Genomic DNA, 22,477 nt, shown 5'->3' with positions numbered 1-22,477 from the left:
CATGGAAGGGGAAGTACTAGATATACATGAAGGCCCAGGGGCCGGAGTAGGTAGAGGTGCCTCTGCAGGTAATGCATCAGTGTCAACAACCGAGGATGTATCCACCGGGGCTGCCTTCTTCTTCTCGGCCTCATCCTTCAAGTACTCTGACTCAATCCTCCGGATATTGATAGAAGATTTGGGAATTACTTCCATATCCTTCTTCTCATCGCGGGGTACCCGAACCCGTCTGCACAGCTCAATGATCAACACCGGAAAAGAGAGGGAGCTTTGGCACTATTTGGCCCTCATGATCATCTCCTGTACAATGATCATCCCCAAGTTTAGCCTTGTCTCAATAATGATGCAACTGAGACAGGCTGCTTTCGCATGATGGAGAATCAATTCATTCTTGGATGGCATGATAGTACTGCTGATGAAGCCAAACCAGAACCTTGCTGCTATATTGAGGTCCTTCTTCTTAATGGGTGCTCTAACCTCAATCCACTTGGGAGTACCGTCAGATATCAGAGGAGTGATTTTAGGCATATTTATATCCCTACAAATCTAATAATTCCCATATTTAAGCTAAGTTTTACTTCAATATGTGTTTGTTTATAGTCTATTTAAGTCTTTTGGTTGTATATAAGCTAACCAACAAGATTAAATGTGTAGGTGAGCTTAATTGGAGAAACGAGCACGAAAATGGACAATGGGGACCACAAAAGATTCGAGTAAAAAAGAAGCAAGGAAGAAGATTAAAGAAATGTCATTCAAGGCATCTCTGTATCCTCTCCACATCACGGAGAGGAATTTTAGCTTGGCTCGCGAAATTCAGTTTTGAGGCAGAGTGGTACGTGGCAAGACCGCGTCGCGGAGAAGAGAAAAGATTCATAGAATGAAATTTGAAAATGCCTTCGCGATGCGCCCCTGGGTTTTAGTGTTGGCCATTTTGAATTTTAGTATAAATCGGCTAATATTTAATTTTATTAAATTATTCTTTTTCTGGGTTGTGAAGAACGACGAATTGGGAGAACGTTTTCATCATTTTTAGGGTTCTTTCTTAAACTCATTTACTTTCGATCTTTCTATGATACTAAACATTGTTTGGTCGAATCTTTGATTATGAGTAGCTAAATACCTTTATTCTAGGGCTGTGGCTACAAGATGATTGTAATATATTAAGTTTTCATTGGGTTAATATCAATTATCATATGAATCTTTCTTATGTTCTTGTTTTTCATATTTTGTGACTGGCCACCATTGAAATAAATACATTGTCCAAATTGAACTCGGGAGAGGAATAAAAGGATAGAACGTGGGACATAAGGAGCATGATTTTCTCTTAATAACTAGGGTTAATTTGTATCTAGAATAGGGATATACCCAGAAACCATGTTTGGTCACTATACAAGAAGAAATCGTAATGCTCGATACTTGATCCAGCTTATCCCCGCTCAACCCTATAGTTAGGTTGTCATTTATCGTAGGCGATTAGAGGTTGGGAGACCATGATCATACATTTAACCCTGTGATTCGTTGATTCAATAGTTGATAAATACCAATGTAAGTGATATTAATTGCATGAATCCTGATAAGAGTTGTAGCCCTGAATTTTACCCAATCATTGTTTTAAACCCTTGAAATTGAACTGCGTTTGTTACTTTTTGTTTAACTCTTAGAATTATAAAAAAAATCACTTTTGGAATATTGATAAAACTTGTGCTTAGCAGAAAGTTGGAGAAATTAAGTGATTCTAAGCGTAAGTCATTGTGGGTACGATACCCGTCTCTTTATAAGAGCCACTTTAATACTTGAACAATCACGTGCACTTGCGTGTGCGATTTGGGTGCAACAAGTTTTTGGCGCTGCTGCCGGGGACTTTAGAATTAGAAGTTATCTGATTTTTCTGATTTTTGAAGTTAAAAAAGCGAGTGTTGACAACTTGATCTTAGGATTTCATTGCTGTAGGTTGTATTGGAATTTCACACTGGATGACGATCAAGCATTGGTATCATCTCTTGCTGAACCGGAAAGATTCGTGCACTACCGGAGGAAGCTAAGATGTCTTACTTACCTAGTGCCTCTTGTGGCTGGTGAACCAACATCTCTAGTAGCAAGAATTGAGCAAGAAGAACCTAGAGTAATGGTTGAGATGAAGGTAAGAGACGTGGCAATCCCACGTACCACCAATGTGACATCATGTATTCAAAAACCTGCAGCTGGTGGAATTATTGCACACTAATGGGCAGTTCACTGGTCTGTCGCACGAGGATCCAACAGTTCACATCCAAAACTTTCTCGAGATTATTGATACTTACACTCCAACTAGAGTAAACGAGGATTATGTGAGGCTCACCTTATTTCCCTTTTCTCTGCTTGGTGAACCAAAAAGATAATTGAATTCTGAGCCCGCTAACTCTATCACCACCTGGGATGATCTTGCACAAAAGTTCCTCATTCGATTTTATCCATCTAGGAAAATAGCTAAGTTGAGGAGTGACATCCTATGTTTTAGACAGAAGGGGGGAGAGAACTTGTACGAAGCTTGGGACAAGTTTAAATTGATGTTGATGAGTTGTCCACATCATCATCAGTCTAATGAGGAGTTGGTCCATACCTTCATAGAAGAATTGGAGCCTAACACCAAAATTTTGCTTGATGCAACTGTAGGTGGTCAGGCTTTGGAGAAGACATATGCCTTGTATTCACCTTGCTGAACAGAATCTCACAGGGTAACCCCAAATGGAACAGAGGTGGGGTAAAACCTGTAATACAAAAAAACTGCAGGTATGTTTGAAGTAGATGCAATGACTGCCTTAACTACACAGATTGCTGCGATGCAAAACATGATGAACACCCACTTCAGAAATCTAGCATTGGGATAACAATCCGCTCAGGTGAATGCAGTCAAACAACCACCAATTTGGTGTGAAATATGCGGAGGTGATGATCATAGTGCAGAGGTATGTGGTGCAAACCCAGATTCTGTGAACTCTATAGGGAATGCACAATGAGGAGGAGGCCAATAGAACTATGGAAACTCATACAATCCAAGTTGGCGCAACCATCCAATTTTTTCTTGGGGTGGTAATCAAAATCAGGCTTAAGGCCAAAATCAATATAGACCCCAAGGAAATGCGCAAGGGTACCAACCGCAGGTCCAACAGGACCAGCCAAAAAGGTAGTCTAGTAACATGAGCATGGAGGAGATGCTGAAAAATAGTATGGCTGATTATGCCCAGTTAGCTGCTGATGCAAGAAACAACCAGTTAGCTATACAAAATTTGGAGAAACAATTCGGGTAGTTTGCTAGTGCCCAAAACTCATGATCGGAAGGAGGTTTGCCGAGAAACACTAATTCGAATCCCAGGCAGGTAAACACGATAGGTACATGCAGTGGTTTGCAATTAGAGGAGTTAGCTCCTAATAATAGAAACACTGATGTTGTGAGTAAAGATAGTGAAACCAAGGAGAGTGAGGTTATTGCACAAGAAGAAATAGTGCAACCAATAGTGAAACCACCTCCTCCATTCCCTTAAAAGCTCAAGAAATAGAAGGAGGATGAATGTTTTGGTAAGTTTCTCTCTCTTTTGAAACAAGTTCACATTAACTTGCCATTGGTAGATGTTTCGTAGGGTATACCTAGGTATGCTAAATATGTGAAGGAGATTGTTGTGAACAAAAGGAGGCTGACTGGATATGAGACTGTTACACTTACTAAGGAGTAAAGCTCCAGAATCCAAAATAAGTTGCCCACTAAACTGAAAGATCCGGGTAGCTTTACAGTTTAGATCACTATAAGGCAGAGCATTCATGCGCGTGGATTGTGTGACCTAAGAGCTAGTATCAATTTGATGCCAACTTCGTTGTACACAAAGCTGACACATGATAAAGTGGATGTGTTCGACGTGTACAAGGCATTAAAGCTACCAGTTGTTTATGAGGAGTTGTCTGCCATAACTGCGATAGATCTTAAGGCAGAGGCTCGATACATTGCATCTAAGGACCCTTTAGAGCGAGTGCTAGAAGGGGCTAAAATCTATGGGGATGCTGAGGCACAAAAAATGGTGCAATTTCTTGATGTGGCACTTGTAGGTACATTCGGAGATCCTTGGGAGCCTTTAAATAGAGTGTTGGGTCCTCCACCCAAACCCTACATTCAAGTAGCATCCCTGTTGGAGTTAAAAGCATTGCCAGCACACCTCATGTATGCATTTTTGGGTGAAGATAAAACTTTACCGGTTATTTTGTCTGCAACATTGTCTGATGCACAGGTGGAAGCAACATTAATCATCTTGAAGAAGAGAAAAGTGGCTTTGGGTTGGCAAATGTCTGATATCCATAGAATTAGTCTCGCGTTGTGCATGCATAAAATCTATATGGAAGAAGGACATAAGTCGAGTGCACAACATTAGCAGAGACTAAATCCAGTGATGAAGAATGTGGTAAGAAAAGAGGTAATCAAGTGGTTAGATGCACGCATTGTGTACCCCATATCAGATAGTAAATGGGTGAGTCCAGTACAATGTGTGCCCAACAAGAGCGGAATGACGGTGGTAACTAATGAAAAGAATGAGTTGATCCCCACAAGAACAGAGACATGTGGCAGATCTTCATGGATTATAGAATGTTCAATGATGCCACCAGAAAGGACCATTACCCGGTGCCTTTTATTGATCAGATCCTGGATAGATTGGTGGGTCAGGAATATTACTATTTCCTTGATGGCTACTCAGGGTACAATCAGATTGTTATTGTACTAGAGGACCGGGAGAAGACTACCTTCACTTGTCCGTATGGCAAGTATGTGTTCAAGCGCATGCCATTTGGCTTATGCAATGCACTGGCGACATTTCAGAGATGCATGATGGCAATATTCCATGATATGGTGGAGGATTTTGTTGAAGTGTTCATGGACGACTTCTCGGTGTTTGGTGAGTCTCTTGAACTTTGTTTGACTAATCTTGCCAGAGTTATTGCTAGGTGTGAAGAAACAAATCTGGTGTTGAATTAGGAGAAGTGTCAGTTTCTAGTTCGAGAGGGAATTGTGTTGGGACACAAGATCTCCAAGAATAGGTTGGAAGTTGACAAATCTAAAGTGGAAGTTATTGAGAAGTTGCCACCACCCATCATAATGAAGGGAGTTAGAAGCTTTCTAGGCTATGTTGTGTTCTATCAGAGGTTCACTAAGGACTTCTCTAAGACAACAAGACCCGTGTGCAGCTTGTTAGAGAAAGAGATGAAGTTTGTATTGGATGAGAAGTGTTTGTAGGCATTTGAGTTGCTAAAGATGAAGTTGATAGAAGCTCCTATTTTTATTTCTCCAAATTGGGAGCTTCCATTCGAGCTTATGTACGATGCCAGTGATATAGCAGTTGCGGCAATGCTTGGGCAGCGAAAAGATAAGATGTTTCATTCCATCTACTATGCTAGCAAGACACTTGATGCAGCCCAACCAAATTATATTGTTACTGAAAAAGAGATGTTGGCATTAGTGTTTGCATTTGATAAGTTCAAATCCTACTTGGTAGGAACTAAGGTTATAGTCTACACTGATCATGCTGCAATCCGGTATTTGTTTAATAAGAAGGATGCCAAGCCGAGACTAATTAGGTGGATTCTGTTAATTCCAGAGTTTGATCTAGAGATAAGAGATACAAAGGGAATTGAGAACCAAATAGTTGCTCATTTGTCCAGATTGGAGGACTCATCTTATATGAATAATGAGGGGCAGATTTGCGAAGAATTTCCTGATGAGCAATTGCTTGCTTTGGGCCTTGCTCAAGTGCCTTGGTATGCTGATATTGTAAATTTTCTTGTGAGTGGTTTATTTCCACATGGGCCTCAACACATCAAAAGCAGAGGTTGAAGTATGATGCCAACTTCTATATATGGGATGAGCCCTACTTATTCAAGCAGGGACCTAATCAAATGGTGCGAAAATGTGTAGCTGAACGGGAGGCATCACAAGTGTTGGAGAGTTGTCACTCTTCACCATATGGTGGACATCATGGGGGCAAGTAAACTACACTTACGGTATTGCAATCTGGTTTCTTTTGGCCTACTCTTTTTAAAGATACTGCTATGTTTGTGAATGGTTGTGATTAGTGCCAAAGAATGGGCACCATTTCTAGAAGGCATGAGATGTCATTGAGGAATATACTGGAGGTAGAGATCTTTGATGTCTGGGGGATAGGATTCATGGGACCATTCCCATTGTCCCATGGTAATCAATACATCTTAGTGGCAGTGGACTACATGTCCAAGTGGGTGGAGGTTGTTGCATTGCCATCCAATGATTCAAAGGTGGTCGTGAAATTCATTTAGAAGCACATCTTCACTAGGTTTGGAACTCCAAGGGCTATAATCAGTGATGGAGGTACGCAATTTATTAATAGTTCAGTGCATAATTTACTAGCTAAATATGGGGTAAGACACAAGGTAGCTACATCATATCATCCCCAAACTAGTGGGCAAGTGGAAGTGTCTAATAGAGAGTCAAGCAGATCCTCCAAATAACTGTGAATGCCCAAAGGAAAGACTGGACAGACAAGCTAGATGATGCTTTGTGGGCATACCGGACTACATACAAAACACCGATAGGGACTTCTCCTTATTGAATGGTGTTTGAAAAAGTGTGCCACCTACCAGCTGAATTGGAGCACAAGGCATATTAGGAGATTAAAAAGTTGAATCTTGATACTGAGTTGGCTAGAAAGAAGAGGATAACGCAGCTGCATGAGTTAGAAGAGTTCAGGCTTCACGCCTATGAGAATGCCAAGTTGTACAAAGAAAAGACCAAGAGGTGGCATGACAGGCATATTGTGGCACGCACCTTTGGGCCTGGTCAACTAGTGTTTGTTACACCCAGTAGAAACTTGTTGGACCAAGCTAGAGTCTAATGGAAGCTAGTAGGTGATTTTAGAGACTCACATGTTAGGTTATAGTTGGAAACTTGTTTAATTGATGAATAATGACTATGCAAGTCGGTTCAGTGATTTTAGAGGTCAAACATCAAGAAACGACTATGACGCCGGAAACTAGTCTAGTTGAACTAGTGTGTTGTAGGGTTTTGTAGCCAAGTTTTGGAGTGTGGTATGAGGTTGGAATTGGGTGTAAAGGGTTACTACACCTAGGTGGACATGTTTAAGGTCCAAACGTTCGGATACGACTCCCCAAGGACCACCCTATGGGTCCTTAATGAGGACCCCAACATTGGCCAAAAGCTGTCAAAACAGCTTAACTTACAGATGCAAGTGACGCCCCGTAAGCCAAGTGACGCCCCGTAGGTCATGACTTAGACTAGGGAACCTTAGCTCCCATGGCCAATCCTCAGAACCAAACGACGGAGGGACAGAACGACCCGTCACTCCACCTACGGTCCGTAGGTGGAGGTCTCGTAAGTCTGCCCAATTTTTCAGTTTACTTAGGAGTAAGGATCAACTTTAAATGGTCATATCTCGTAGCTCAAAACGAATTAGGTGTTCTATTACCCATCCAATTAAAGGTCTTTGAGTTCTCTTTCCAACGCCACCAAGTTTGGCTAATTCCGATCTCAGAGTAAAACGTTATGGACGAAATAGTGAAGCATTGTCAATCCCAGGTCCAATCAACGAGACCAAACCACGGACCATTAATTAATTGACGGTCTGTGGATGGCCAAACGTAGATGCTGCCAGTTTTTCAGCTTTTCGTTTTAAGTTAGAAGTTAGGGGTTGGGTTAGTTATTAATTAGGGGTTAATATAGGTCGGTTAATGAGTTAAATTGACACCTATATAAGTATAATAAACCCTAAACTAATCACTTTAACTCATTCATCTAAAGAACCCCCAAATTACTCCCCAAGAAATCCTCTCTCTAGAAGAAGAAGAAGAAGAAAGGAAGTTGGGGCAGCAGCTTAGGGCGATTTTCACCACTGATTCAAGCTTTGATTGGGGCTTTGATTGAAGGTATGTGAAGCTTATTCATCCATGGGTTCTTCCACTCATGGAGCCCCCATAGATATCCCTCAATTGTGAATCCAAAATACCCCAATCTAGCTAGGGTTGTGATCATATTATGGGTAAGACTTGATTGTTATTCCAAAGTAGTGGATAGCATTCAATTATGTTTGAATTATATTTTTATGATGATTATGTGATGTTTTCATGTGGATTCCTTGATGAACCCTAATCCAAGTTTATGAAGGTGATCATTGTGAGCTTTGGCCATTAGAGACAAGATTTAATGTTCTAAATTGATCTTCCTATTTCAATGTCTTGAATGATAATTGATCATAGTTAGGATCATGTAAATGTCAATTGGACTAGACCTTGTTAATTAGGGTTGATCTTCCCTTGTGAAGTTTGAATTGAACCTTAAAGATGATTTATGGCTAGGTTCACCTACTAGTGAGGAATGTGATGAGAATTGCTTAAAAGAAACCTATTACTTGAGTATCTTGTAATTTAAATGTGAATGAGGATAGAATGAATTGAGTTGTTGATGAATCATGTATAGAAGGGCCTATGACTATGACTTGTATTAGTTTATATTGTGTTCTTAGGTTATTGTGTTGACTGTAGATCTAGGTCTTTGTTAGATAAAAGTGATTGAATCACTCGAGCATGGATGGATTGTCAAGGACATCCTTCCATGAGAGAAAGTGTTAAGCAAGGCTTAACTAGTAAACCTTAGGGTGTATGCTTGGCTCCAAGTGGATATGACAATGAGAAGGAGTGTCACACGGGTCCGGACTCCAAGAAGAAAGGAGAGCCACACCTAGTAGATGTGATGACTATCCAAGTAAAAGGGGGAACTCTTACGTAGTAGAGTATGGGTTTTCCCAATGTTAGGTCTCATGAGACGGGATCCTTCACGTAAGTTGATTCAAGGTTTCCCTAGTAGAGGTCTCCATATCCTAAGGACTAAGACATGCTTGAGAGGCATCTCATAGTGTCCTAAGCATAATGAACTAAGACTTACTTAATAAAGTAGCTCGTAGTGTTCATGAGTGTGATGAACTTAGACATACCGAGAGTGGTATCTCATAGTGTTCATGAGAATATATGGACTTAGACATGCTTAAGGAAGTATCTCATAGTGTCCATGTGTTTTAGATAACTTAGACATACTTAAGATAGTATTTCCTAGAGTTAATCTAATGAGGAACTAAGATGTACTTGAGATAGAGTACCTCATAGGGTTCTAAAGCTAAGAGAGGAACTAGGTTCCAAAACAAGAAGAAATAGTAAAAAGGACCTAAAAGTAATACCTAGCATGATTAATATTATGGGGTGCTATGAGTGCATTGCACAAGGTATGCCCTAGGGTTACCAAAGAAGAGCTTTGAGATAGGACTGGACTAGAGTCGTCTTTCCTAGTTATAGTTGACTAAAGATGAGAGGTTCCTTAGTTTGAGAGTTAAACTAATAATACGGCCAAGGTAGGATGAATATGACCAAGATGACTTCAAGAATATGCTTAGGGTAAAGGGTAGTATGGGATGCCTTTCATTCATTGCACAAGTGTGTCTTTAAGTTACTTAGAAGTGTGACATCCTTATGGCATAAAGGATCTTAAAAGATGACCATCTACCTAGGTTATAATTAAGATGACAAGAAAACCTAAGTCTTGAATATGAAGAGTGGGCTATAACCAAGAATGACTAAAGAGCGGTACATAGCTTGGATGGTAGTATGGGATGCTATCCTTGCATTGCACAAGTATACTTGGAGGTGGCTTGTAGAGTAGTCCTCTTGTAATATGAAAAGACCTAAGGTTGAATGATGTGACCATGAGAACCTAAGTAGAGGCTATGTTATGAACTTAATGTATCTCATATGCTTATTAATTATGTCTTATGTTGACTTATGTTTATATGATACTTATATTGGAAACTATGCTATGGTTATAATGGTTATGTTATGATTATGTTATTATCTCTTATGCTATGTCTTATGTTGACTAACCATTTGAGATGCTCTTATGATGTTATTTAGCTTTCATACTTAGTACCTTTGTACTAATGCATATTGCCTACATTCTAACCAAATGCAGGGTTGGAGCTTTGAGTTGCTATTGGAGGTTAGAGTTTCAAGGACTTAGATGAATTGAAGATCTTGGTGAGTCCTCATAGCTTCGAGGACAACAACCACATTGACTTTATGTCTTTATTCTCATGTTTTAGACTTTGTATGAGCTGCGTCCCAATGACTTTTATTCTTGGTTTTTAAATAGATGGTTTTGAGACAGAGTATAGACAGACTTCCGCTTATTGTTTTTATGAGATAAGACTTCAATTGTAAAGTTTCAAATTTTCCCATATTTCTCTATTGTCTTATGTTATGAATGTGCTAAGGGCTTGCATGCGACCTCTTCAGGGTCAACTACGCCATGTTACGACTAGGGGGTGCGCTCGGGTCGTGACAGTGTTGTTGTTTAACTCAAGGTTGAAGTTGTTCCCCGAAAAGCTTCAATATAAATGGAGTGGCCCATTTGAAGTAGTGAGGATGACTCAACATGGAGCGGTGGAGCTAAGGAACAAGGTCAAGAGCTCTACTTTCCTTCTGACTGGGCAACATGTCAAACACTATTTCAGGAATGATATTGATCATGAGCTTGAAGCGCTCACATTAAATGACGAATGAGTCATGAGATGGGTTGTGTCGCGACATTAAATTAGGTGCTACACGAGAGGAAACCTGTGAACCCTTGTAATAGTTAAGATTTCTTTGTTTTTGTTTTGTTATTTGAATTCGTAGGAATTAGTAAAAAAAATAGATAATTCAGAAAAATACAAAAATATGAGTCGTGCCACGACCAAAACTAAGGCACTGGATGGGAAGCAACCCATCGTGTTTTTTCTAATGGATTGTGTGCTGAAAATGTGCAGGAAGCAGGAATTGTGCCCAAGGCCACACCACGATAGTCGTGCATCACGAAGCAAGGGCCTAATTTTTGCCTCGCTGGAATTAATTTTCCAAATCGAGGAAGATTGGTCCGTGTACTTGGCGCGTCATGGAGGAAGTCCCTAATTTTGATTTCGATGGGACTTAGTTTTTACGTCAAGTATAAAAGGCCACACCGTGACAGTCCCGTGTCGCGGAGTGAGGAATAAATTTTTTGCCTCGCGTGGAAATAAATTTCAAAACAAGGAAAAGCACTCAGTGTAGCAGTCGCGTCGCGCCTCAGGTAATCCAATTTTGAGTTTCAGTAAGTAAATGGGTTTTACCCATTTTATTTGGAAATAACTCAACCCAGTTCCCCTTTTAACCCCAATTTCACCGAAAAATCCCCATTATTCCCTAGTTTTCACTACAATTTTCCCCTCCCTTTTCCCTTGCGATTGTCCATCTTAAATCCCTAACGCGGAGGCAACTTGCCATATTTATCTCTCAAGTTCACTCTTCTCTATCAACCAAGGTACGTATTTTGCTACTCTTTTCAGAGAAATTTGAGTTTTGGTATGTCAAACTCTAGGTTTTTGTTGGTGTGCTCTCGTGTAGTGATTTGAATTTGCTGGGGTAAGGTTAGTTGATTGTATGTCCTGTGATGGGGTATTTTCAAATTTTTGAGTAGATACACCTCTTGTTACTCGTATGTGGGTTGTGGGTTAATTTGATAGGTTGACATTGTGGGTTGTGCTTGATTGTGAGTATTTGGTTAACCTCTTAGTGTGTATGTTGAAATCGTGAGTTCACAGTACCTTATGGGGCTCGAATGGAGGTGTAGGGTTATTTTGGGGATTACATACACATACTTCTTTAGAGGAATGTGTAGTATTTTGGGTCCAAATTGGGGAACACTCTATAAGATTATTCGGTATGTCAAATTCTTGAGTACAAAACATCTTGGTGATCATTCATTAGTCTTGATTCTATTATGGTTGTTTGCATATAGTCATATGAAGTCTTGAGTAACACTACTTACTTGTTGAATTATGAAGTTGAGCCTGTGGATCTTGATCTTAGTGGTGGGGTTGGGTGGTCGTCACTAATAATGTTATGCCTAGTTGGTTCTATGATTATGATAATTAAGTGAGTGTGTTATCGGTCAATTTTTGGAAGTCTGAGTACCTAAGCTGAATCATGCTTTGAAATAAGTGTGGCCCACACCACCTAAATTGTTATCAATGTTATGTGTGGTGGGGTGAACTTTATTCTGATTGCAGGTAACCATGTCAAGCTCTCAAAGACCCGGGAAGGAAATTGCAACCTCGAGCCAGAGGAAACATGTCTGAAATGGGCATGTACCCCCCGCACCCACAGTTCCCAAGGGCCAAACAAGGCAGTTTGGGGGACAACCTGGCACGTGACTTCCCATAGATCCTGAGGCGGATTAGGGAGCTGCAGATGGATTATATCTTTGCCGAACTGGAAGAGTGCAACTTGCATATGGTCCGAGAGTTCTACACTAACTAGGCGCCGGAGGCAAGATCCTATTTTGTGACGGTAATAGGAGTTAATGTATCTATCACTCCTTCAGGTATAAATGACATATTGGGTACACCATACGACGCGAACCCACTAGTGCTAACAGGGTTGAACATATGCCCTCTATACCAATCGATCCCACATACTCTGTACAATCCACAATCCATGTCGCAATAAACTAAGCATAGTGGGAAGAGGTATCACCAATCTCTTCCCTATGCTCACATGCTTCGGGAAACACACATCTGGTTAAAGGTTTTCATGAACTGTATGATACCGGGTCTCCACTATACAGATATTACTCGTGGTAGGGTGTGCTTGGTATATGCCTTGATGACTGGAATGGAGATGAATATCTTACCTGTTTTGAAATTTGCTATGCGCAAGGCCCGAGTTCACAATGGTGCATGTATGCTTTTGGTGGCCTTATTACTAGGATGTGTCGATTTGCAGGTGTCCCAGAAGAAAATGTGGACTACATGGCACACTTATTCCCAGCACCGGTGGACATCACTAGGACCAAGGGGCCCGACACTAAGCTTTGGCCAACTCTCACCACTGCTGAGTGCCATCGATGCGATGAGTTGATTATGACCAGGATGTATGGCTTAGAGATGTTGCGCCATCATACTGGTTCTGCATTTCGTGAGCCGATCGACAATGTTATTATGACCGATGAGGAGAGATTACAAACCAGCTCAGATGTGGAGTCCGACTTAGATGAGGAGGTAGACCCCGCTTAGGCTGGTGATGAGGTCGACGGGGGTGATGTGATAGAGGATTGGTCAGGGAGTGTTTTGGCCTTACATCTTGAGCTGTTCTGATAATTTTTGTAAAGCACTGGGGACAGTGCTAATATATAAGTGTGGGGTGAGGGGTGAAAAGCATACCTGGTTTGTATATATTTTTATTGTTGAACATTGTTAGTGTCTGTTTTTGTTTTTGTTTTGATTTATTTTTGGGTTCCTTGGAAGTTGTTTTCGGTTCTTTGGCCAAGGAAAGTCCATTTGAACCATACAAAATACAAAAAAGATTTTCTCTTTGTATGATTGAGTCAGTAGTCATAGTTGAGTCACATTGCCCAATAATAGATGGATGACGACCGTCTTAAGGGTAATTTCGTCATTGAGTCGTATGATGGGTTGTGCTAAACCTAAAAGTCTGAAAGGAGTATGTATGAAAAGCATGTTTTGAAGTTGATATATGAATGCAGTGATTTTTTTGTATTTGACTTGATTACAACTTAAGCTTAAGTTGGACCTTGTGCATAAACTGATTGTGTGCTATGATTGAACCATTCTTGATTAGAACTTGTGCCACGTGTGGTGAGGTTCTGTTAGTATCCATGTAATCTATCTGAGTCTAGAACTTGCCCGACATGTTATTGAAATGAAATAAAAGTGGTGTTGTGTTTAGAAGATGATAATAGACTTTCTTTGAATGGTCTTTAATATTAGACTGTTCAGAAATAATATCCCTATTATAGCCCAATTGAGCCTTTTTAGCCTTGATTTTAGTCTAACCCACGTATTGAAGCCGAATCCCTTTTATTGATATCGTGAGGTTTGATCCCAAAGCCCTAATGCACTATGTTAGGAGGAAAAGTGAAAACATCGGAAAGAGTAAATAGGGTGGAAATGTTTAGTTTGTTTAGGAAGTTAAAAAATGAGGGAATGTGAAAGAGATTGAAAGTTTAAACTTTTGGCCTTTAAAAACTGTCCAATTCTCTCCCTTTCGGCGACATTAATTTTTCTCGCTGACCCACTCGGCGACACGTCGAGTGGGCACTTACCTCGCTGAGTTTTACAGGCCCTCCAGTTAATGTAGGGGTCCAAACGGCGGACAAAGTCTCAATCACCGACATTTTGGTGACACGCCGATTTTCTCCTGGGCTCGCCGAGTTTTAAAGACTCCAACCTTATAATTTCTTGAGTCCAGTGGTGGTCCAAGTCGGGCTCACCGACCTGTACGGCACACACCGATTGGACATTTTTCTTGCCAATCACCACTTTTCAAACACATTCCACTTTTTCACCTGCACAATCAACACACTATTATTTCTAAAACAAAAATAAAGCGATAAAAACTTGGGTTGCCTCCAAAGCAACGCCTTAGTTAACATTGTGGCACGACGCAAGTCCCCACTCAAACCTCATTTTTGGGGTTTGCCATAGTGTACTAGGCAACCCCCCTTGCTGTCTCGGATTTAAATAATACGAAATCTGACCCATCTCTGTCTCCAACTGTTTGATAGAGATGGAATGAGAGGTAATCGTCAGGCTAAGGGTCGATACATCTTCCTTCATCTCTTTCAAGATTTTATTGGACCCCTCAACCTTGTTGAGAATACGAGAGAGCATATCCTCAGACCGGCCACCCTCAGAATCTTTGGGTTTTTGGCACTCGTGGGGAGAAACATACCTATCCTTCTCCCATTCTCTTTCCTTACAAGTGGGGTTACGATCCCTCCACTCTCTATCACGATCATTCCAACCTTCATCCCTCTTCCAACTTTGGTTACCACACTGCCTCAGGTAGTTTACACGATAACCACCTCATTTGTTGGCTAGGAAATTAACCTCTTTGTTGTACAACGCTTCAAACTTGCCCTCATCGGGGATTACACACCCAACACCCACATCATTGACACTTCTAGCACCAGCTCCCATGACATTCTTGGTCAAAATGTCAAGTTAGGTCATGATCTTTGTCATGTTTTGGTCCCTCTCCTGGTGTTTCTCAAGTTGCTCCTTGGTCAATTTAAAAGTTAAAGGGCAGACCTGATCTTTGTGGGTATACCAAGCCCGATTAATTGTGGTCATACCATCCAAAAGTTGGGCTACTATAATGTAAGGTTGTTGCATCAAACCTCCCGAAAAAATTTGGTCAGCTACACCCTTGTTCACCGAATCAAGGCTTCGGTAAAAATATTGTAGCAAAATATTGTCGGGCAAACCATGAGTTGGGCATTGTAGCACTAACTTCTTCAATCTTTGCCAAGTCTCATGAATTGGCTCACCCTCCAAATGCTTGAAGATTTGGATTATGTCCCGAAGTGTCATCATCTTCGAAGGAGGGAAAAATCGGACTTGAAATGCGGTGACAAGCTCTTCCGACGAAGTTATGGAGTTTCTTAGCAATTCAGCCAACCACTTAAATGCTTCTCCCATTAAAGAAAATGGGAACAACCTCAACCGGACCAACTTTTGAGATATGTTCTTGAAGGGGAACATCCTGCAAACATCAACTGAGTTTCTTATATGCTCGTTGATGAGTCCATAAATTGGACTCATTTGGGGCTATGTTTTAAGAGATTTAGTGTCCTCAAATGCATGTTTTGTCTCAAAAACTGATAAAATTCCTTAAGTTTCAGGTATTTAGAGTTGGAGACAAAGGCATGGATACAATTGATAAAAAAGGAACAAAGGAAGCTGAAAGAACAGAGAAATGAAGATTTGCGGAATGATCTCACCTCGCGTTTTGTTGCAGTGTGTTGAACCCTGAATGAAAGGATCAAATTGGCGGTGAAAAAGAGCAGTCAACGTGTCACCGAGCAGTTCCGTGAATCAGTACTAGGTCGCCTAATGATCCAAAACACGACGATGTTGAAGGCTAATGCAAGACAGCAATGAACTACACCAAAGGGAGAATCGTCGAGTTGATCAGTGATTCCGACTAATGTCGCCGAGTGATCCGTTGCAACACAAATCTTTAAAAACTATAAATACTCGTTTAGGATCAGATTTTTAATATAGAATTTTTAACATAGACTTTTGAGTTCTAAGTTTGGAGAGGGTTTCGAAGAACTTGATGATTAAAAGAGTTTCAACTCCAAGAATTTGGACTTGGGTCTTGTGGATTCTTCATTCTTTGCTTGTTTTGAGACATAAATCTTCATACCCATTTGAATGCAAACTCATTTTGGTATAAATTTCTATCTATTTGTGTATCTAAACCCCAATTCTTGGGGGTGTGATTTTGTGACTATGGGTTAGATTTATTGTTGGGTCTTGCTTGCTGATAGTTTATTTGTTGTTTAGATGTGATTTTGTTTATTAGTTATGGTGGAACTTATTGAAATTGTAGTCGCAAATACGATTTCACCTTTGTGTTTTCGGTTTGCTCAAGAGAGAGGTCATAAAACTAAGACTACTAAATTGATGGTCGGTGGGAGTGGGTGGACATGAGGTTCAACTCGAGAGAGTGAACCCTAGTCCCTCTCCCACACACTCAGCTCGAGAGAGTGAGTGGGCTAAGGCAGAGGTTGTTCTTCATGAGACAAGTGGGTGTCCGAGAGGAACCCATTTGATTTGGGGTAAGTTGCTTGAGAGAGAATTTACCCCCACTATAGTCTACCCTAGTCACAAATACTCAACGGATTTACTATCAAAAACATGTACCCAATACTCTAGTCTAGCCCGTATTCCTATCACATCCCAAGAATCTCGTCTCCATATTCATATCTCTTCTTATTTTTGTTGTTTTAACTTACTTGTCACAAACCCCCATTGATAATTGACACTTGCGTCACCCTTAGATTTAACATGTTTATATTCGATAATGTTTTTAGCTATGGCTAATTAGAACTTTATTTTATTTTTCTATTAATTCTCAAGCCCACTCCCTTGCATTGGAAGTTGTGTCTTGACTACTCAAACATCAAAATAGATTCGCTGCCGAGGAGTGGTGTTACTTGAGAATTTTTAGTCTAGCGCGCTTCACATCGCTAACAGGGACTCTACAAACACTGCTTCATAGGCACCTTATGACTCTTGATGTAACACCATATATGCTAGAAAGACCAAATTGAAGATTTCCAAAAGTAGGAGATGCCACCGACGGAGGCCACCTACGGAACGTAGTTTGACCCACGGACAGTAGGTCGGGTTCGTGGTTAGCCAACTCCAGTTTCCCCCAAAACTTCTCAAAATTCCAACCAAATCTTGACCAACAGTAGGACCTACAAGTCGTAGGTGGGACCACAGTCCGTGGTTCAGACCCCCACCCTTCAGCACTCTGAAGCCAAATGATGGATTGACAGAACGGACCGTTGGTCAGGCTGATCGTTGGCCCCGACAACTTTTAAGTGAACGGTGGGTCATTTGGTCGTTTCCCCTATGCGTTGGACACATAAACTACGTCGTTTAATCCCTAAACTATGTTGTTTTGGTCTGTTTAAGCCTAGTAATTAAGTCAGAACTTATCCTAAGCGATTCATTCTCAAAAAATCATTCAAACTTAGAGCAAAATGGGAAGAAATAGGCGATAGCTTCTTAAGAACACGCATCAAGTTTCCTTTAGTTCCAGCCCCAAAATCAAAAGATTTCTCCATGGAATTCGTCACCACGTATGTGGGATTTCACTGGTTTATTACATTAAGAGCACATTCATTCATTAGACATTAAGCCAACATTCTTATTATCATCATCATAAGACCATATTCATTACACTTAACATTATAAAGGAACAAACCACAACCTCTCTTAAAGCCTACTTGTGCAATGCATAGATGGTGTCCCATACCTCCACCCACAGTAAGTAGAGCATTCTTAATAAGCCATAGTTCATTAACATTCTTCGTGGGGGTAAGCCTTAACCGACATAGACCATGTGAGTAATTCATGGAATCCCGATGTTACCCTTACCGAATAATGGATTCCAACTTGCCTAAGGTACGACCATTGTTTTATAGCTTAGGTGGATCCACTAGATAGACCTATGTGGGCACATAGTTATAGGATTGGGAGAGTGCTACTAGATACCCCACCTCAACTCACGGATGAGCATCCGTCTCAAGAGGTTGCTACTAGATACTCCGCCTCAACTCACGGATGAGCATCCACCCTAATTCATATCCACTCGGTTCTTAACATTATTCTCCATTGATTACTTAACATTCATTACATTAGTTCATTATGGGATAAAAGATTGTAACTATATACCTTGCCTCAACTCATGGATGAGTATCCATCTCAAACCCAACATTCATTAAAATGGGATATAGGGATTGTTAGTAGATACTCCGCCTCAACTACCAGATGAGCATCCATCCCATCCCAATATTCATTAATTGGAAAGCTGACAGATTCAAAGATGAGAATAGCCTTTCACCTAAGAATCTCCATATTGCTAGAAAGTCCTTTCACAACATGTCATTATCATTCATTAGAGTTCAATTGAGAATAGCCTTTCAATAAGTTCTTTATCATTAACATAATCATAGAACTTCATTCATTATTCATTCATGAGTGTGTGTGAGTATGTGAGAATAAACTTTCACATATAACTTCATCATTCATAGGTGTTAATTGAGAAGCAACTTTCAATCATAATACAATTACATTTTGAACATCATCGTTTTTCATTCATTGAAATCTCACACATATACTTTACATCATGATCATACACAGATCCTTCATATATAGAGGTACAAGGAAGATATCCATAACTTCAATATCACAATATACATAGTAATTGAACACCTCCATCTTTCAAGTGGATCAATAGATCAAGCACAATTCTACTTGAATATGTAATTTGATCATAACCTGTCCTTCAAGGCTAAGAACCAACATCAATCCCTAAATCCAAGATACTACAATAGAATAGGAAATTAACACGGTTCAATCACATAATTCAATGTAAACATCAACAATTCAACATACTTACATAATCAATCAACTCCCAATCACAAATCACAACTTAGAAAATTGGGGGAAAACATGGGTTCTAGGAACAAATCATCTTAATTCATATTTAAATCTACAACTCATTCATAAATCAATGCAATACTGCCTTTGGAAAGCATTTAGAATCGAACTCATGCATAGATTGAAAAGTATGGTTTTTGGGTAAACATTGGAGACTTGAAATCACTCTTGAGATTGACTCCTTGAAAGAAACTAATTCAAGGATGAAGACCACCATACCTTTAATGTTAAAAATCCACGAAAATCCCTTGAAAAACTTGAAGTCTTGACCTTGGAAGCTTGAAGTCTTCACCTCCAATGGAGGTTTCTAGAGAGAGAACTTTTGGAGGGGAGGGGAGGTTTGTATTTGAAATAATGAAGTCTAAAATATGTTTTAATACTTTAAAAACTATTCAAATACCATAAATAATTAATTAAAACCGTCCCCCAACCAAACTAGACTTAACATGAATTTACCAAACCACCCCTACATTGGCCGAACCTTGACCACTTTTGCAGGGGTAAACCACGACCAACAAACCACGAACCGTGGTCTGGATCACGCCCCGTCTTGGTCAAGCGTGGTTTGGGGTGTTTCTTGGTTTTGAAGGCCTTGACCTACGGATCAAGACCACCAGTCGTGGTTGGACCTACAGGGATTAGGTACCATCAATAGGTCCAACCTTTTGGACAAAGTCTTGGTTTCTTGGGGTCTTGGGGGTTAGTCTTTAGGGTACTCCTCAAGGACCCCTTGGGTGGTCCTTGGTGAGTCGTACCTTGATGTTTAACCCCTAAATCCCTTAACCATAGCTCGGGACAACATTTTACACCCTTAAACCTCACTACAATACAAAGACACAAATGTTAGGCTCTAGTTTAACTTATTCGTTTTACGGGTCGTTACACTGTGCCAGTCCAAGAGTATGGATTTAAGTTCACCCACCTCTCCAGGTATGATCCACATATTGTTAAAGATCCCAGGGCACAAATGAGTAAGTTCCTATTTGGGGTATCTGACTTGTTGAAGACAGTGTGCATAAACTACGTTGTTGGAGGATATGAATATCTCTAGGTTCATGACTCATGCTCAGCAGGTCGAGGGAAATAAGCTTAGAGAACTATCTAACGACAAAAAAAAGGCTAGAACATGGAACTATGAGTACTATCACCAGAAATTGGGTGGTGGAAATCGCTCGTAGTATCAACAAATGTATTTAGATCCTACACCTTCATTAGCTAGTGCTCTATCCCCCAGGTTTCGACAGGATGAAAAAGGTAGGGCATTATGCTTTATGTCTTAGGGAACTGTTTTAGGTAACAGAACCTACCCAATTTGTCCAAAGTGTGGTAAGAACCTTCCAAGCGAGTGTCTTGCTAACAATGAATGATGTTTTGGTTGTGGTTAGACTGTCCACAGGTTGAGAGATTTCCCTTCTTCTAAAAAGGGACAAAGGGTAACACTAATAGGGCTGAGCCTATAGCCTCAGCAGCATCAACAGGTCACCCATCTCAATAGGGTACTTCGTCTGGTACATGAAGATTCTCCTAATACGGTCACTGGTATGTTATGAGTCTTTCATTTAAATGTTTATGCTTTGCTAGATCCAGAGGCTACTTTGTCTTTTGTAACTCCATATATAGCAGTAAACTTTGGTGTCAATCCAGAAACTCTCTTAGAACCCTTCTCAGTCTCTACCCCAGTTAGTGACCAAGTTATAGCTAGACGAGTATACAGAAATTGCCAGTCACAGTCTCTCTAAAAGTCACCTCAGCAGATCTTATAGAGTTAGAAATAGTAGACTTTGATATCATTTTAGGCATGGATTTTTTATATTTTTGTTATGCCTCAGTCAATTGTAGAACTAGGATCATTCATTTTTCAATTTCCAAGTGAACCAATCTTAAAATGGAATGGTAGTAGCTCAGTGCCTACGAGTCGATTTAACCCTTACCTTAAAGCCAGAAAGATAATCTCTAAAGGTTATCTCTATCATCTAGTTCATGTTAAGGATTCAAGCTCTAAAACCCCAACTCTTGAGTCAGTCCCTGTAGTAAATAAGTTTCCAGAAGATCTTCTCAGAATTCCTCCCGAAAGGAAATTCTACTTCAAAATTGATCTCCTTTTAAATACCTAACTTATTTTGATTCATCCTTATAGAATGGCTCCAGCGGAGCTCAAGGAATTGAAAGATCAGTTGAAAGACCTTTTAGATAAGGTCTTCATTAGACCCAGTATTTCCCCATGGGTTGCTCTAGCGTTGTTCGTGAAAAAGAAAGATGGTTCTCTCAGGATGTGGATTAATTATAGGCATTTGAACAAAGTCACAATCAAGAATAGGTATCGTATCCCCAGGATTGATGACTTGTTCGACAAACTTCAGGGTGCTAGTCATTTTTCAAAAATATACCTCAGATCTGGTTATCATCAGCTCAGAATCAAAGATAGTGACATCCCAAAAACATCCTTCAGAACTCGGTATGGTCATTATAAATTTGTATTTATGCCATTTGGACTAACCAATTCTCCTACAGCTTTCATGGATTTAATGAATAGGGTGTTCAAGAGTATTTGCACTTGTTCGTTATCATCTTTATTGATGATATCCTCATTTACTCGAGGAATGAGGAAGAACATGCGACTCATCTGAGGGTTGTTCTGCAAACTCTCAATGATCGCCAGTTATTCGCTAAGTTTAGCAAATATGAGTTTTTGTTGCAATCAGTTGCTGTCCTTAGTCATTTATTGTATAGCGAAGGGATCCGAGTGGATTCTTAGAAAATAGAGCTAGTGAAGCAGTGGCCCAGACCCACCTCTCCTACCGATATTGGAAGTTTCTTGGGATTAGTCGGTTATTACAGAAGGTTTGTGGAAAGATTTTCATCCATAGCTTTTCCATTGGCTAAGGTGACTCTGAAAAAGGTCAAGTTTCAATGGTCATATGAGTGTGAGAAGAGCATTTCATAACTTAAAACTAGGTTGACTACAACTCTTGTTTTGGCTCTACCAGAGGGTTCAGACGGTTATGTGATCTATTGTGATGTATCCAGAGTCGGCTTAGGTTGTGTTGATGCAGCAAGGTAAGGTTATAGCTTATTCTTATAGACAACTTAAGGTGCATAAGAAGAACTATCTGACTCATGACCTCAACCTTGCAGCTGCAGTATTTGCCCTAAAGATTTGGAGGCATTACTTGTATGGTATTCATGTAGATGTGTTTGCAGACAATAAGAGCCTTCAGTATGTGTTCACCCAGAAAGAGTTGAATCTTTGCCATAGGAGATTGCTTGAATTCCCCAAGGACTATGACATGAATGTGTTTTACCAACCTGTTAAGGCCAATGTAGTAGTTGATGCTCTTAGCAGACTATCTATGGGTAGTGTAGCATATGTT

At 40.2% G+C, this 22,477-nt stretch overlaps 1 non-coding gene across 1 annotated transcript; it reads right to left on the bottom strand.

Moving 5' to 3' along the window:
* Nucleotides 1–2,468: 2,468 nt before the first annotated feature.
* On the bottom strand, nucleotides 2,469–2,575 carry LOC125846169 (small nucleolar RNA R71). The gene has a single exon (XR_007444328.1). It is a non-coding gene; the product is annotated as a small nucleolar RNA R71 (small nucleolar RNA).
* Between the last annotated feature and the right edge of the window lie 19,902 nt (nucleotides 2,576–22,477).

This window comes from Solanum stenotomum, chromosome 11 (assembly GCF_019186545.1).
Source record: "Solanum stenotomum isolate F172 chromosome 11, ASM1918654v1, whole genome shotgun sequence".
NCBI lineage: Eukaryota > Viridiplantae > Streptophyta > Magnoliopsida > Solanales > Solanaceae > Solanum > Solanum stenotomum.
The sequence above is the reverse complement of the archived record's forward strand: the minus strand, read 5'-3'. Positions and strand labels throughout refer to the sequence as shown.